Source organism: Pristiophorus japonicus, chromosome 2 (genome assembly GCF_044704955.1).
Source record: "Pristiophorus japonicus isolate sPriJap1 chromosome 2, sPriJap1.hap1, whole genome shotgun sequence".
NCBI lineage: Eukaryota > Metazoa > Chordata > Chondrichthyes > Pristiophoridae > Pristiophorus > Pristiophorus japonicus.
Window position 1 is genome coordinate 148,512,975 of NC_091978.1, and position 17,018 is coordinate 148,529,992.

At 45.0% G+C, this 17,018-nt stretch overlaps 1 protein-coding gene and 1 non-coding gene across 2 annotated transcripts in view; both read left to right on the forward strand.

Annotated features, from left to right (window-relative positions):
• The window catches only part of dlc1 (DLC1 Rho GTPase activating protein), a 696,855-nt gene that overhangs the window by 300,743 nt on the left and 379,094 nt on the right, over positions 1 to 17,018 (forward strand). The window lies entirely within an intron of this gene.
• On the forward strand, positions 6,745 to 6,817 carry trnak-uuu (transfer RNA lysine (anticodon UUU)). Its single transcript has one exon. It is a non-coding gene; the product is annotated as a tRNA-Lys (tRNA).

Below are 17,018 nucleotides of genomic sequence, written 5' to 3' on the forward strand. Positions count from 1 at the left end.
TTTTTTACCTTGGGTTTCTCTGCCCTCCACTTTTACTATTCACCTTTCTATCTTTTGCTTTTGACTCCATTTTATTTCCCTCTGTCTCCCTGCATAGCTTCCCATCCCCCTGCCATATTAATTTAACTCCCCCCCCCCCCCACCAACAGCACTAGCAAACTCAAAGGGCCGAAGGGCCGAATCGCCTACTCCTGCACCTATTTTCTATGTTTCTATTTTTCTATTCAGGGAGGAGGGTCTAGCCAGAAGGAAGAACTAAATAAGATCCTTATTAGTCAGCAAATTGTGTTAGGGAAATTGATGGGATTGAAGGCCGATAAATCCCCAGAGCCTGATATTATGCATCCCAGATACATAAGGAAGTTGCTCTAGAAATAGTGGATGCATTGGTGGTCATTTTCCAACATTTTATAGACTCTGGATCAGTTCCTCTGGACTGGAGGGTAGCTAATGTAACCCCACTTTTTAAAAAAGGAGAGAGAGAGAAAACAGGGAATTATAGACCGGTTAGCCTAACATCGATGGTGGGGAAAATGAATGGAATCAATTATTCGAGATGTAATAGCAGCGCATTTGGAAAGCAGTGACAGGATTGGTCCAAGTCAGCATGGATTTATGAAAGGGGAATCATGCTTTAAAAATTTTCTAGAAATTTTTGAGGATGTAATTAGTAGAGTGTACAAGGGAGAATCAGTGGATGTGGTGTATTTGGACTTTCAAAAGGCTTTTGACAAGGTATCACACAAGAGATTAGTGTGCAAAATTAAAGCACATGGTATTGGGGGTAATGTACTGACGTGGATCGAGAACTGGTTGGCAGACAGGAGGCAAAGAGTAGGAATAAATGTGTCCTTTTCAGAATGGCAGGCAGTGACTAGTGGGGTACCGCAGTGCTCAGTGCTGGGACCACAGCTATTTACAATATACATTAATGATTTAGACAAATGAATTGAGTGTAATATCTCCAAGTTTGCAGATGACACTAAGCTGGATGGCAGTGTGAGCTGTGAGGAGGATGCTAAGAGGCTGCAGGGTGACTTGGACAGGTTAGGTGAGCGGGCAAATACATGGCAGATGCGTTATAATGTAGATAAATGTGAGTTTATCCACTTTGGTGGTAAAAACAGGAAGGCAGATTATTTTCTGAATGGTGACAGATTAGTAAAAGGGGCAGTGCAACGAGACCTAGGTGTCATGGTACATCAGTCATTGAAAGTTGGCATACAGGTACAGCAGGCAGTGAAGAAGGCAAATGGCATGTTGGCGTTCATAGCGAGAGGATTTGAGTATTGGAGCAGCGAGGTCTTACTGCAGTTGTACAGGGCCTTGGTGAGGCCACACCTTGAATATTGTGTACAGTTTTGGTCCCCTAATCTGAGGAAGGACATTCTTGCAATTGAGGGATTGCAGCGAAGGTCCATTAGACTAATTCCCGGGATGACAGGACTGACATGTGAAGAAAGATTGGATCGACTAGGCTTATATTCAATGTAAATTGAAGAATGAGAGGTGGTCTCATAGAAACATATAAAATTTTGATGGGATTGGACAGGTTAGATGCAGAAAGAATGTTCCCGATGTTGGGGAAGTCTCGAACCAGGGGTCACAGTCTAATGATAAGGGGTAAGCTATTTCAGACCGAGATGAGGAGAAACTTCTTCACTCAAGAGAGTTGTGAGCCTGTGGGATTCTCTACCACAGAAAGTTGTTGAGGCCAGTTTGTTAGATATATTCAAAAGGAGTTAGATGGGACCCTTACAGCTAAAGGGATCAAGGGGTATGGAGAGAAAGCAGGAATGGGGTACTGAAGTGCATGATCAACCATGATCAATTGAATGGCCTACTCCTACACCTATTTTCTATGTTTCTATGTTTAATTTGTCTTTTTGACTTCCCCAATTTGGTGGCCACAAATCGATTGATCTGATCGGTGTGATCTACCACTTGTTCCAGTCAATTGGAACCACATGTTTTTATTGTCAGGGGACTCATCCCTGTTAGTGTTCGCTGGCCTGGTGTTCTTATGGGCCTCCCCATCATTGCCTGATATGGGGAGACCCCTGTTGTTTTATGAGGTGTGGACCTCATTGCCATTAAGCACATTGGTAATATGTTAGCCCATTGAGTGTGGTGGGCCGTGCACAATTTGTTTAACATTATCTTGAGGGTCCTGTTTCCCTCTTCGACCCTTCCGGACGACTGGGGGTGGTGAGCAATATGTAATTTGGGTTTTATCCCCAACATTTCCTGCAGGTGAGTAAACATTTTACTGGTAAAGTGTGAACCTTGATCGCTGTCCACTTACACTGGTACTCCCCACCTACAAAACACATGATTCAATAGTGTTTTGGCTGCTGTGATTGCGATGTTGGAGCAGCAGGGGAATGCTTTGATCCATTTCGTGAATTGATCCACCACCACTAGGGCATGCTGAAAATTGCCTTGCGCCTGTCGAAGTGGCCCAATGAAGTCTATCTGGAGGTGAGTCCATGGCCCTTGAGGTGGGGGTGCGCTTTGAAGCAAGGCTCGGTTAGTGCATGCGGGAGGATGATTGGTTGATTGTTTCCCTCATGGAAGGCTACCAAGCTGTGGATGCTACCTTATAGATGGTTACCAGGGCCGAACAGTGCCCTGCTGTGGGGTGGGAGTGAAAGAGGGAGAGCAGTTCCTGACTCACCTCTGGTGAAACACATACCACCGGGCAGGCGTTTGGCTTTCTTTTGAACATCAGCAACTGCTCATCTGAGTCAGGGGCAGTGACTGGTATGGTATTGGAAGCCCAGACTGTTGGTTGAGGGAGGGGTCTGCCTTCCTCGTGTCAGGTGCTTACAATAGCATATGACCAGTATTGCTGCTGCAGGGATTTTAAATCTAGGTGATCTGTTGGGGAGGCCTTGCTAACAGCATTGCTGGGCTCAACAACTATATCCTCTATCACCCCATCAATGGCTGCTCTGTCTGCTCTGGAATTTCCCTCACTATGTGGACCCCTTTTTCTATGGGCTGCTACCTTTCCTATGAAGCAGGGCTGGAATTGCTGTTTAAGGTATGACCAGAGCAGGCGTAACCAGGGCCCATGGACCAGGGTCTTACCGTCTATCGTACAATAGTCATTTTTGTGGTATGGGGCAAGGAGAACATGGTGTTTATAGCATAGGCACTATTGGACCAAATATTCACTGGTCTATCTGAGGTCTCCTTTACAGCAGTTAGAAGTGCGACGATTTCTGCATATTGTGAATACTGTTGCATCTTCGCTAGATGATTCTTTCTGGCAATACCACAGCATATTCGGTGTGAGGGGATCCTTCAATGTGATATGAGGACCCATCGATATCGACATCTGGGGCACCCTGTCTGGGCTCTTTCTGCACAGGATTGGTCTCAAAGTTAATCAGGGGTAACGGACATTCATGCGGGTCCCCCTCATAGATCAGAAATTGTGGCAGCAAGGTGGGTTTGGAAATGGAATCAATGTCTCTTTCCATAAGTTCCAATGTCCATTTGCTGAGGCATTGCGATGAAACTAGAGAATCTCCAGGTTTCATCAGTCATGACAGAGGTGTGTGTCTGCTGTGCACCTGCAACCCAGTAATAAAAGTAAAGTGATGTACCAACCAGTAGACGGCCAGTAGGTGGCGCTCGCATGCTGTGTACATCTTTTCTGCCCCCTGCAGGATTCAAGACGCATATGCAATGGGCTCGCATTTGGCACAGAACTGCAGTGAGGCTTTGCTCCGTGGCCCGACCTCCAAATGGAAGGGCTGCGTGGGATCAGGAGGGATCAGACATGCGGCCTGTATCACTGCAGTTTTTAATTTAGCCATGGACTGGGTGTGGGCATCAGTCCATCCCGGGCATATCTTATGACCCTGCAGTTTTATTAAATCATACAGGGCTTTGCACACTCTGCAAAGCCTGGGATAAAGTTCTTTTGGTTCACCACCAAATCCAAGAATGATCGTAGGGCTGTTTTTGAAGTGAGTAATGGCAATCGCTGTATTATCTCCACCTTGTGAGAGTCGGGGATAATCCCTCTGGAGAAATGGACACTCCAAGAAAGGTGGCCTGTTCTTTTACTAATTGAGCCTTACGGGGATTTACATTTAGTCCCGCCTGAGCCAACAATGTCAAAAGTTTGTGTAAAAGGGACAGATGCCCCTCCGTGCTGTCGGTTGCCAGCAGCAGGTCGTCTATATACTGTAACAAGCAGGTAGGGCAGCCATTCTTTTGTGGAATATCGTGGACGCATTGTGGAACCCCTGAGGCAGGCATGTCCAGGTGTAGCTCTGGTCCTCAAAGGTGAACGCAAATTTGTACTGGTCTTCCCCTTTAACAGGGATACTCCAGAATCTATTGGCGATGTTGAGGGTCGAGAAGTACTTGGAACCAACGGGAATTTGAGATAATACGGAAGGAGTTTCTCTTACTACCGGTGAGCAGGCTGGTGTTACAGAATTTAACTTTCTGTAATCAATAGTCAGTTGCCAGCTGCTATCAGGCTTTTTAACCGGCCATGTGGGTGAATTGGTTGTGAAAGTGCCTGTCCTAAGAACACCCTGCTCGACTAGGGATTTTATGGTGTCTCGGATGTAAGGGTGACTCTCTCTTGGGATGGGGTACTGTTTAGTGAATGAGTGGGGGGGGTCTCTCAATAGATTCCTCGTTGGCCATTTTTCCACAGTCATGCAGATGTTTTTAAATTAGTTTTGCCACAGCTTCATTTTCGCTCCCTGGAGCGTCATACTCAGATGGCTTTTTAATAGCAAAAACTGAGTGAGCATCTGAAATTTCTATCATTCCTGCCTTATCTCTCAATCCCAGTCCTGATTATAATCTATCACCGCGCCATACTGATCCAACACATCAGTCCCTAAAATTCCCCTTCTGTCGGGGGTGATCATCAGCATAGGTCCTGGGACCTTACAGGTGAGGCCTCCCAACTGAAGTTCAGTGACCTTCCCTGTATACATGGTGGTTGTATCACCGTTAAACCCTTAAAGGGTCATATAACCCTTGCCCGCCCTGCATGGCATTCAGGGTATGGGGTGTGGATGATGGTAACGGCTGAGCCAGTATCGATAAACCGAATCTGTTGCCTGTCTCCTTTTAAGACAACAAGAACTACTGGTCTCCCACTACCATCACGTTGGAACCCCACTTCTGACCAATCTTTGGGGTCGAACCCAGTCATAGGGTCGATCCTTGAATGGGTCCCTCTAATGAGTGTGCATCGACGATTGTGTGCACCGGTAAATGATTTTGCATCCTCCCCATGGCAATTTGGGTTTGTATAATGGTTATCAATTGATCCAATCGTTGATCTGTCCCAGAGGGCTTGGATTTGTTCCTCAGGAGGTATCTATGCATTGCAACCCTGGTTCGGTGCTGGTCTGGGTCTGCTGCAGTCTGATTACTGTGGATACCAGGGCCTGCTGCTCCCCTAACTTACCTTTTAGCCTCACTATTTCCAGTTGCACCGGGAGTGATCTGCCTCCCTATGTGGCTTCTTAATGACTTCCCTTAATGCACCTCTAGCATCTTCTACCTCTTGCTGGAGCCTCAAGTTTTCCAATTTATATTTTTTTAACTCTAATTTGTTTCATTTGCTTCAACAATGGCTGCTGTGGCATTTAAGTTTGAGAGACTTTGTTGTTGTAGCAATGGAGCTGCCTGTTCGGCCCCTCTTTCCAATTGCTTAATACTGTAGTTTAGTTGGCCAATTTCTTGTCGTAAATGCTGTATTTCTCCCTCTTTTAATTGCTTCACAAGTTGGAGGCCTTCTTTCTTTTGTTGTTTTATACCTTCATTCTCTCTTTCTTTTGGTTGAATCTCCTTTACATGTAATTCTTTCAAATCTTGTATCACTTTGGCGTCCTGTCTCATTAATTCCTCATCTCTCCGGGCACAATAAAATGCGCTGACGTCCACGAGATTGCCCATTTTAGCCTTATCTGTCCCTTATCTACCCTTTCCTGGATAAGTTTCACCATCTCCCCAAATAATGCAGGTTGACCCTCGTGGATGTGCCGTGCCTCTGCCTTTAACTCCTGTATGTCTTGTATCGGGAACTTTTTGGACAACTTCTCCTGATAAACTAGCTCAACATTTCATTTTATTGTTGGCTTTCTGTCCATGACCGATCCCTTCATCCTGTGTCTTTTAAATATAAAAACTTGTGGGTCCACACTTAAACATTTACAACCCACCCCACTTAAACAGTTACAACCCACCCCACTTAAACATTTACAACCCACCCCACTTAAACATTTACAACTATTGAGACGACCGCTCCTTAAAACGCAATTTCTCCCGATCCGTTTAATCGTTTCAAGCTATACTTCGCAACACAGTTTAGAATCGCAACTCCCGAGATTTCCAATTGTTCAAAAGAGTCATCAAAAAGCTGTCTCACCAGTTGCCCGCATTCTCCACCAATTTGTAAGATTTCTAAATCTCTGGCATTTAAGTTCGACAGTGAGATGATTCTTTGAAAATAATTGGAACAGCTTATTAAAAACACACATACATGCACATCAGCAGTCATCAGTTACTTAATTACAACAGATACAATGAGGTTATAATAACAAGCGATATATGTTACTTCCCTTTGGCTGGCTGATTTGAACACATGGCTTGCTGTTTTGGCTGGTCTTCAACAGGAGGTCTTGTGTCCAGCAGAGGGAAAGAAAAGTCTTTGGCTGAGTTCTTTATAACTCTCAAATCCATTGGCCCTCAGAAAGGGCCCGGATATCTCAGTCGGTAGAGCATCAGACTTTTCATCTGAGGGTCCAGGGTTCAAGTCCCTGTTTGGGTGTTAGGTTTTGGGCAGTGTCGTCGGAGGTGGAGCGGGACGTTGGTGAGGCCGACAAGAGGCCCAACAGTTGCAGGGAATAGCGGCAGCGTCGTCGGAGGTGGAGCGGGACGTTGGTGAGGCCGACAAGAGGCCCAACAGTTGCGTGAAGCAGCGGCAACGTCGGAGGAGGTGGAGCGGGACGTTGGTGAGGCCGACAAGAGGCCCAGCAGTTGCGTGAAGCAGCGGCAATGTCGGAGGAGGTGGAGTGGGACGTTGGTGAGGCCGACAAGAGGCCCAGCAGTTGCGTGAAGCAGCGGCAGCGTCGGAGGAGGCCCAGCCGGTGCAGCTGCAGTGGGGAGGCAAAAAAGAAATCGAAAGGTGATGTCACAGCCAAGGGGGTAAGTGATTGGCTGGCGATTGGTAAGTAGTTTTTCTTCTTTTTCTTTATCAGTAAGTAACCTTTAACATTGTTGTTGCCAAATTAAGTTAATCTAAGGGTTAAGACATGGCAGGAGAGCTCGGATATGTGTTATGCTCCTCCTGTACTATGTGGGAAGTCAGGGATGCTTCCGGTGTCCCTGACGATGATGTGTGCGGGATGTGTATCCGCCTTCAGCTCCTGACGGACCGCATTGCAGCACTGGAGCTGCAGGTGGATTCACTCTGAAGCATGCACGATGCTGAGAATGATGTGAATAGCCCGTTTAGCGAGTTGGTCTCACCGCAGGTAAAGGGTACACAGTCAGAAAGGGAATGGGTGACCAACAGGAACAGCAGTGGAAGGAAGATAGTGCAGCAGTCCCCTGCGGTCATCCCCCTGCAAAACAGATACACCAATTTGGGTACTGTTGAGGGGGATGACTCATCAGGGGAGGGCAGCAGCAGCCAAGGTCATGGCATCGTGGGTGGCTCTGCTGCACAGGAGGGCAAGAAAAAGAGTGGGAGAGCTATAGTGATAGGGGATTCTATTGTAAGGGGAATAGATAGACGTTTCTGCGGCTGCAACCGAGACTCCAGGATAGTATGTTGCCTCCCTGCTGCAAGGGTCAAGGATGTCTTGGAGCGGGTACAGGACATTCTGAAAAGGGAGGGTGAATAGGCAGTTGTCGTGGTGCACATAAGTTCCAAAGATATAGGTAAAAAACAGGATGAGATTCTACGAGATGAATTTAGGGACCTAGGCGCTAAATTAAAAAGTAGGACCTCAAAAGTAGTAATTTCAGGATTGCTACCAGTGCCACATGCTAGTCAGAGTAGGAATTACAGAATAGCTCAGATGAATATGTAGCTTGAGGAGTGGTGCAAAAGAGAGGGATTCAAATTCCTGGGACATTAGAACCGGTTCTGGGGGAGGTGGGACCAGTACAAACCGGACGGTCTGCACCTGGGCAGGACCAGAACCAATGTCCTAGCTAGTGCTGTTGGGGAGGAGTTAAACTAACATGGCAGGCGGGCGGGAACCTATGCAGGGAGACAGAGGGAAATAAAATGGAGGCTGAATCAAAAGATAGAAAGGGGAATAGTAAAAGTGGAGGGCAGAGAAACCCAAGGCAAAAAACAAAAAGGGCCACATTACAGTAAAATTTTAAAGGGGCAAAGTGTGTTAAAAAGACAAGTTTGAAGGCTCTGTGCCTCACTGCGAGGAGTATTCGGAATAAGGTGGACGAATTAGCTGCGCAGACAGCAGTTAATGGATATGATGTAATTGGCATCACGGAGACATGGCTCCAGGGTGACCAAGGCTGGGAACTCAACATCCAGGGATATTCAACATTTAGGAAGGATAGGCAGAGAGGAAAAGGTGGTGGGTGGCGTTGCTGATTAAAAAGGAAATTAATGCAATAGTAAGGAGGGACATTAGCCTGGATGATGTGGAATCAGTATGGGTGGAGCTGCGGAATACCAAAGGGCAGAAAATCCTAGTGGGAGTTGTGTACAGACCACCAAAGTAGTGAGTGTTGGGGACAGCATCAAACAAGAAATAAGGGATGTGTGCAATAAAGGTACAGCAATTATCATGGCGACTTTAATCTACATATTGACTGGGCTAACCAAGCTGGTAGTAATTCGGTGGAGAAGGATTTCCTGGAGTGTATTAGGGATGGTTTTCTCGACCAATATATCGAGGAACCAACTGAGAGCTGGCTATCCTCGACTGGGTGATGTGTAATGAGAAGGGACTAATTAGAAATCTTGTTGTGCGAGGCCCCTTGGGGAAGAGTGATCATAATATGGTAGAATTCTTTATTAAGATGGAGAGTGACACAGTTAATTCAAAAACTAGGGTCCTGAACTTAAGGAAAGGTAACTTCGACGGTATGAGGCGTGACTGCAAAGGATTCTTAAAGGGTTGACGGTGGATAAGCAATGGAAAACATTTAAAGATCACATGGATGAACTTCAGCAATTGTACATCCCTGATTGGAGTAAAAATAAAACTGGGAAGGTGGCTCAACCGTGGCTAACAAGAGAAATTAAGGATAGTGTTAAAACCAAGGAAGAGGCATATAAATTGGCTAGAAAAAGTAACAAACCTGAGGACTGGGAGAAATTTAGAATTCAACAGAGGAGGACTAAGGATTTAATTCAGAGGGGGAAAATAGAGTACATGAGGAAGCTTGCAGGGAGCATAAAAACTGACTGCAAAAGCTTCTATAATTATGTGAAGAGAAAAAGATTAGTGCAGACAAATGTAGGTCACTTGCAGTCAGATTCAGGTGAATTTATAATGGGGAAAAAAGAAATGGCAGCCCAATTGAACAAATACTTTGGTTCTGTCTTCACGAAGGAAGACACGAATAACCTTCTGAATGTACTAGGGGACAGTGGGTCCAGTGAGAAGGAGGAACTGAGGGATATCCTTATTCGGCGGGAAATTGTGTTAGGGAAATTGATGGGATTGAAGGCTGATAAATCCCCGGGGCCTGATAGTCTGCATCCCAGAGTACTTAAGGACGTAGCCCAAGAAATAGTGGATGCATTGGTGATCATTTTTCAACAGTCTATCGACACTGTCAGTTCCTATGGACTGGAGGGTAGCTAATGTAACACCACTGTTTAAAAAAGGAGGGAGAGAGAAAACGGGTAATTATAGACTGGTTAGCCTGACATCAGTAGTGGGGAAAATGTTGGAATCAATCATTAAGGATGAAATAGCAGTGCATTTGGAAAGCAGTGACAGAATCAGTCCAAGTCAGCGTGGATTTACGAAAGGGAAATCAAGCTTGACGAATCTTCTGGAGTTTTTTGAGGATGTAACTAATGGAGTGGACAAGGGAGAACCAGTGGATGTGGTGTATTTGGACTTTCAAAAGGCTTTTGACAAGGTCCCGCACAAGAGATTGGCGTGCAAAATCAAAGTGCATGATATTGGGGGTAATGTATTGACGTGGATAGAGAACTGGTTTGCAGACAGGAAGCAGAAAGTCGGGATAAATGGGTCCTTTTCAAAATGGTAGGCAGTGACTAGTGGAGTGCCGCAGGGCTCAGTGCTGGGATCCCAGCTCTTTACAATATACATTAACAATTTGGATGAAGGAATTGAGTGTAATATCTCCAAGTTTGCAGATGACTCTAAACTGGGTGGTGGTGTGAGCTGTGAGGTGGACGCTAAGAGGTTGCAGGGTGACTTGGACAGGTTAGGTGAGTGGGCAAATGCATGGCAGATGCAGTATAATGTGGATAAATGTGAGGTTATCCATTTTGGGGGCAAAAACACGAAGGCAGAATATTATCTGAATGGCGGCAGATTAGGAAAAGGGGAGGTGCAACGTGACCTGGGTTTCATGGTTCATCAGTCATTGAAGGTTGGCATGCAGGTCCAACAGGCGGTGAAGAAGGCAAATGGTATGTTGGCCTTCATAGCTCGTGGATTTGAGTATAGGAGCAGGGAGATCTTACTGCAGTTGTACAGGGCCTTAGTGAGGCTTCACCTGGAATATTGTGTTCAGTTTTGGTCTCTTAGTCTGAGGAAGGACATTCTTGCTATTCAGGGAGTGCAGCGAAGGTTCACCAGACTGATTCCCGGGATGGCTGGACTGTCACATGAAGAGAGACTGGATCAACTGGGCCTTTATTCACTGGAGTTTAGAAGGATGAGAGGGGATCTCATAGAAACATATAAGATTCTGACGGGACTGGACAGGTTAGATGCGGGAAGAATGTTCCCAATGTTGGGGAGGTCCAGAACCAGGGGACATAGTATTAGGATAAGGGTTAGACCATTTAGGACTGAGATGAGGAGAAACTTCTTTACTCAGAGAGTTGTTAACCTGTGAAATTCCCTGCCGCAGAGAGTTGTTGATGCCAGTTCATTGGATATATTCAAGGGGGAGTTAGATATGGCCCTTACGGCTAAGGGGATCAAGGGGTACGGAGAGAAAGCAGGAAAGGGGTACTGAGGGAATGATCAGCCATGATCTTATTGAATGGCAGTGCAGGCTCAAAGGGCTGAATGGCCTACTCCTGCACCTTTTTTCTCTATTTCTATGAAAGCCTCAGGATTGGATCTTGGTTCCAGGGCAGTTCTTTATTGGCTCTCCTCACACATGTGGCTGTCTAACCTGGCCCAGCCATCTCTTGATTAGTTTAAATGGCTTTCCAATACGCAAAACCCATGTGGCAGCTCTGTGGGCTTTCATTTTGTTTCAACACAAACAGACCTTTCCATATAATCTACACTTTTAACATTTATACATCCACAGAATCAATTTTAATAATTAATAAACACTGTTATTCTTACAGTTATTCCATGCTGAGGGCATCACTAACACTTCAGCTGCCATTTCACTTACGCACTTTCCAACAAGACTCAGAAACCCTGGCTGCTTTTTTCCCCTCCATCGCCCAAGGACACTGGCGCCAATTTTAGGAGCCATACTCCTACCCTGGCTGAGATCATTATATGTCACCTAGACCGGAAATCAAACCTGCAACGTTCCTGGGCCTGTATTGCTCAGTTCCACAATCGATAGTGGTTTTACCAATTAAACCAATTGGGGAGTTCAGAGTTATAGTTCTTATGGTTCAATTGGAAATGGTATTCATACATCAGTCAATAACTGTTGTCCAGTGATTGCTTTGTCAGAATGCATATATAGCATAATAAAGCATCATATATAGTATAAGAAAATTAGATTGTTAAATGCATGCATTTTATTAGCATTCTTTGGCAAATAAGAACTCCTTCTAAGTAACTTCAGTGGATCATATCAGAATGATATGCTTTGAATTCCTGAATAGGTTAGAGTAAAATGTGTTGGAATTGAGAATTAGTTGCCAAGGAAATTATTTACAAGTCATCAGATAACAGTTAATAGGTGCCATCTTTTGAAAAGGTAACATAAGTTCATCAGCATTATATAAAAACGGAAACAGAATATGACCCTCAGTTATAGCATCCTGTCTTTCTTTTAAGCCTTTAATTGACCATTTTCCTGCTTAACATAATTTAAGGTACTGAGCACTATCATTACAAAGCCAGTGTAAATGCTTGAGGATTTTTATTGCTTTGACCTACCATATGTTACAGACTACAGAAAAGGAATCATGTTTCCGAGCACTGCACATTCTGCACGTGTACTTACTATTTGTTTTTCCACCAAATAAAATTGTTTTGATTTGATAAGTTCCACACCAGGAGAATTGGGAATTGTTTTACAACCATTTAATTTCATAGAAAATGTCTTTAGATGAAATAGTGAAGCTTACTGTAAACACTTGCATTGTGAAATCCAAACTTGATGGGGTAAGTAAGAAAAAAAAGAACTTGCATTTATATAGCACCTTTTACAACCTCAGGATATCCTAAAACACTTTACCAGCAGTGAAGTACTTTTTGGAGTGTAGTTACTGTTGTAATGTAGGAAATATGGAAATGTGGCAGACAATTTGTGCACATCAAGCTCCCACAAACAGCAATGTGATAAACGATCAGGTAATCTGTCTTTCAGTGATGTTGGTTGAGGAATAAATATTCGCCAGGATTCCTCTGCTGAGTAGTGCCATGGGACCTTTTAGAGAGCAGGCGGGGTCTTGGTTTAATGTCTCATCCAAAAGTAGGCACCTCCGATAGTGCGACGCTCCCTCTGTACTAAACTGGTATGTGACCTTCGATTTTGTGCTCAAGCTTCTGGAGTGAGACTTGAACCCACAACTTCCTGACTCAGAGACAATTTTCATTGAAGTCAATGGAACTAATAATCGGGAGAGATGTAAAATTGTCTGCCGACTCACTATCACCCATTTTATCCTATCGCACAATATCAAAACTTATCCCAGAGACCTTTACAGATGGCTCAATGGTAAAATAAGTACCTGATGTGCTACTGAGTCACACAGACCAGGAAGGATCTCCAGTCTGGGCTGGGCTACCTAGTCTCAGTGGTTGGGATGCTACAATTTACCTCAGTGTCCTTGGGTTAGAGATTCAAGAAAAATTGGGATGGGTTTCAACTCCTTATCATTGTTCAGACCCTTGTGTCACAGTGGCCCCTGTGTATGAACATTGGTTGAGGTCAAGATTGAGACCGAAGTAAAAGTAAAGAAAAAATAAATTTTGTTTTCGCATAGAATAGTACAAATGACGATTAAAAGTACTTCGTGCCATGTTAACTGAATTCTTAAATTAAACTGGATCAAAAGCTTGATAGAAATGGGATGTATTCACACAAATGATCAAATACTGTAGACCATTACGGTTTCAGGTCTACTGGGACTATGGAACTGTTATCTGTGGAATGTGACTAGTGAGGGTTGAATCATTCAGCTTATAATAAACTGATGTCCTGGAGTTCCCTCACTTGATTCTATTCAGTGGTTAGCGAATAAGTTTCCTCAGTGTGTTTAGATGTACAGGGTTATTCACATACCTCAGGATGTAAATTACTCTGTTCGAAGGAGTGAGTACAGTGAGTGAAATGGCCTTTTCTTAGTCAATGATTTCCCTTCTGCGCAAGTACTCTCATCTTGCTTCTCTTTTTAGTCTCTTTGTTTCTCCACACTGTTTATTTCCTGACTGCTCCTTTTGTGTAGTGGAGGGTATTCACAGATAACCACTTTTTATTTTTGTAGACTAAAGAGGAATAAATGTAGCAGCCCTGAAATTACTGGGTTATGAGGGTGCCAATCAAGATTTTGAGAGGCCAGGAATTTCTGATGGAACTCATCCAATGGAGAAGCTCACTGGCAGAGGTTCTGTGCAGTTTCAGGCCAGGCTAAAGTGTCCACCCTTAAAGTAGCAGCCACGTAGAAATGGCAGAGTTAGGGCAGGGTGACATCACCCATCCTAAATTCATAGGGCTAGACTTTTGGCACATTATTGCCCATTTATTGGTCATTTAGCGCCCATATAAGCGCTGAGATTCAGGCTATCACCCATATTTGCTGAAAAGTGCCAGATTATAGCCCATTTATCGCCGGCACAACTTTTGGCATACAGGAATGAGCTGCATCGCACAACCTATTTTAAAAAAAAATGACATCATCCTTGTGCAAAGCCGAGAATAGTGTTTATAATGGAAACTAGCGCCCGATTATGGTCCAAATTATTATGTACTATTATGGAAACACAACAGATATTGAAATCCACAATTAGTCACTCCACATGCTATTCATCGCTAATTTTAACGTGATATGCTAATACGGTTTGTATCCAATGGATGCATGGTTACAACATCGACGTTCAGATAAAATATTTATTAAAATCGTGTTTAAGAACTAATGTTTGACACCAAACATCTCGTGTACAATCTCCAGGAAAGGCCCCATCCACGGGTCGTGCTATTCGGCACCTGAGGGGAGATAGGCGGTTTATATGAATCGATGGAGGTCCCCCAGGGGGGGAATCAGGACCACTGGTGAGCTCAGCAATGACAGGACTATAATGGGAGGGGGCACCGTGTCCATGGGCTGTGTTTGGAGACCTCTGTGTGGCCGGAACTAATGTCCCAAAGTGTCCCAGGACAGACAGTGAGCCAGAGTAGCTCTCCCCCAGTCCAGGCTGGGTCACTGTGTGAGTGACAGCAGCTGGAGAGACTCACACAGTCTGAGTAAAGCTGACTGGACCCCTCAGTGCTCAGTCGTGCCCCATCCACCAACGTAACCAAAAAGAAGACGGTGCTAAAGAGTTGTTCACAGCACACAAGCAGCTATATAATTTAATAATTCTCCTTCGAAACTAAAGTGATAGAAATGCCGAATGTTAGCGGTCTGTCTCTTTCCATTCATTCCTTTGGCCACAATTTTCGATCAAAGCCTTTAAATAATAATTAATACGGTTGATTAAATTTAAGGCATCTCAGCAAAATTAGACTTAAAGGGCGCAGTCCAAATTTTAGCACGAAATCTACCCAAGATTACCCAGCTTAATTACAATCTGGCAGATTTAAATTTTAATTAATGGGTCAGTGCATCATTACAATTTAAAATGTAATAATTGTTATATATGTGGACTTGTATTTACTCTGTACAGCCACCAAAGGGCTCATCTCTTGGAGTCCCAAGGGATCCCATAATCCCTTGGGAGCACAGGTATTTAAGGAGGCTTCACAGGTTGGAGAGGCACTCTGGAGACCTGCAATAAAAGACTAAGGTCACACTTTACTTTGAGCTCACAGTGTTCAGTCTGACTCTTTCTCCATACACAACAATTGGCGATGAGATACAGATAGCGAACCCAAAAATGCAGAGAACAGTGGGCATCCTGGAGAAATTTTCGGAGGGAGATGATTGGGAAACTTTTGTGGAGCGACTCGACCAATACTTTGTGGCCAACGAGCGAGATGGGGAAGAGAGCGCTGCCAAACGAAGGGCGATCCTCCTCACCGGCTGTGGGGCACCAACGTATGGCCTCATGAAGAATCTGCTCACTCCAGCGAAACCCACGGAGAAATCGTACGATGATTTGTGCACACTGATCCGAGAGAATTTGAACCCGAAGGAAAGCGTTCTGATGGTGAGATATCGGTTCTACACCTACAAAAGGTCTGAAGGCCAGGAAGTGGCAAGTTATGTCGCCGAGCTAAGACGCCTTGCAGGACATTGCGAATTTGAAAGACATTTGGAGCACATGCTCAGAGACTTTTTCGTACTTGGCATTGGTCATGAAACCATACTTCACAAACTTTTGACTGCAGGGACCCCAACCTTGAGTAAGGCCATTGTGATAGCCCAGGCGTTCATTGCCACCAGTGACAATACGAAGCAAATCTCTCAGCACACAAGTGCTGCTACAAGTACTGTGAACAAAGTGATGTTGTTTTCAAATCGTAACGTACAGGGCAGGTCACACATACCTGCAGCTGCACGTCCGCAGATGACTCAGAGTCCACCATCAAGGGTGATGAATGCAAGGTCATTAACACCTTGTTGGCGCTGCGGGGTGATCATCGTTTTCATTCATGCCGATTCAAAGAGTATGTTTGCAAGGGCTGTGGAACAATGGGACACCGCCAACGAGTGTGCAGGCGAGTTGCTAGGCCTGTTAAACCTGCAATCCAGCATGTTGTAGAGGAGGACAGATCCACGGAGGATCACGACGAACCAGAACCTCAGATAGAGAAGGCAGAGGTACATGGGGTGCACACATTCACCACGAATTGTCCCCCGATAATGCTGAATGTTGAATTAAATGGATTCCCGGTGTCAATGGAGCTGGACATGGGCACGAGCCAGTCCATCATGGGCAAAAAGACTTTCGAAAGGTTGTGGTGCAACAAGGCCTCAAGGCCAGTCTTAACTCCAGTTCGCACAAAACTAAGAGCTTACACGAAAGAACTAATTCCTGTAATTGTCAGTGCTACCGTCAAGGTCTTCTACGATGGAGCGGTGCACAAGTTATCACTCTGGGTGGTACCGAGTGATGGTCCCACGCTGCTCGGCAGGAGCTGGCTGGGAAAGATACGCTGGAACTGGGACGACTACCGAGCGCTATCGCCCGCTGACGACACTTCGTAAGCCCAGGTCTTAAACAAATTTCCTTCGCTGTTCAAACCAGGCAACGGGAAATTCCAAGGAGCAAAAGTGCAGATCCACGTAATTACGGGGGCGCGACCCACCCATCACAAGGCGAGAGCAGTACCGTACATGATGAGAGAAAGGGTAGAGATCGAGCTAGACCAGCTGCAAAGAGAGGGCATAATTTCACCGATTGAGTTCAGCGAGTGGGCCAGTCCTATTGTCCCAGTCCTCAAGGGAGACGGCACCATTAGAATCTGTGGCGATT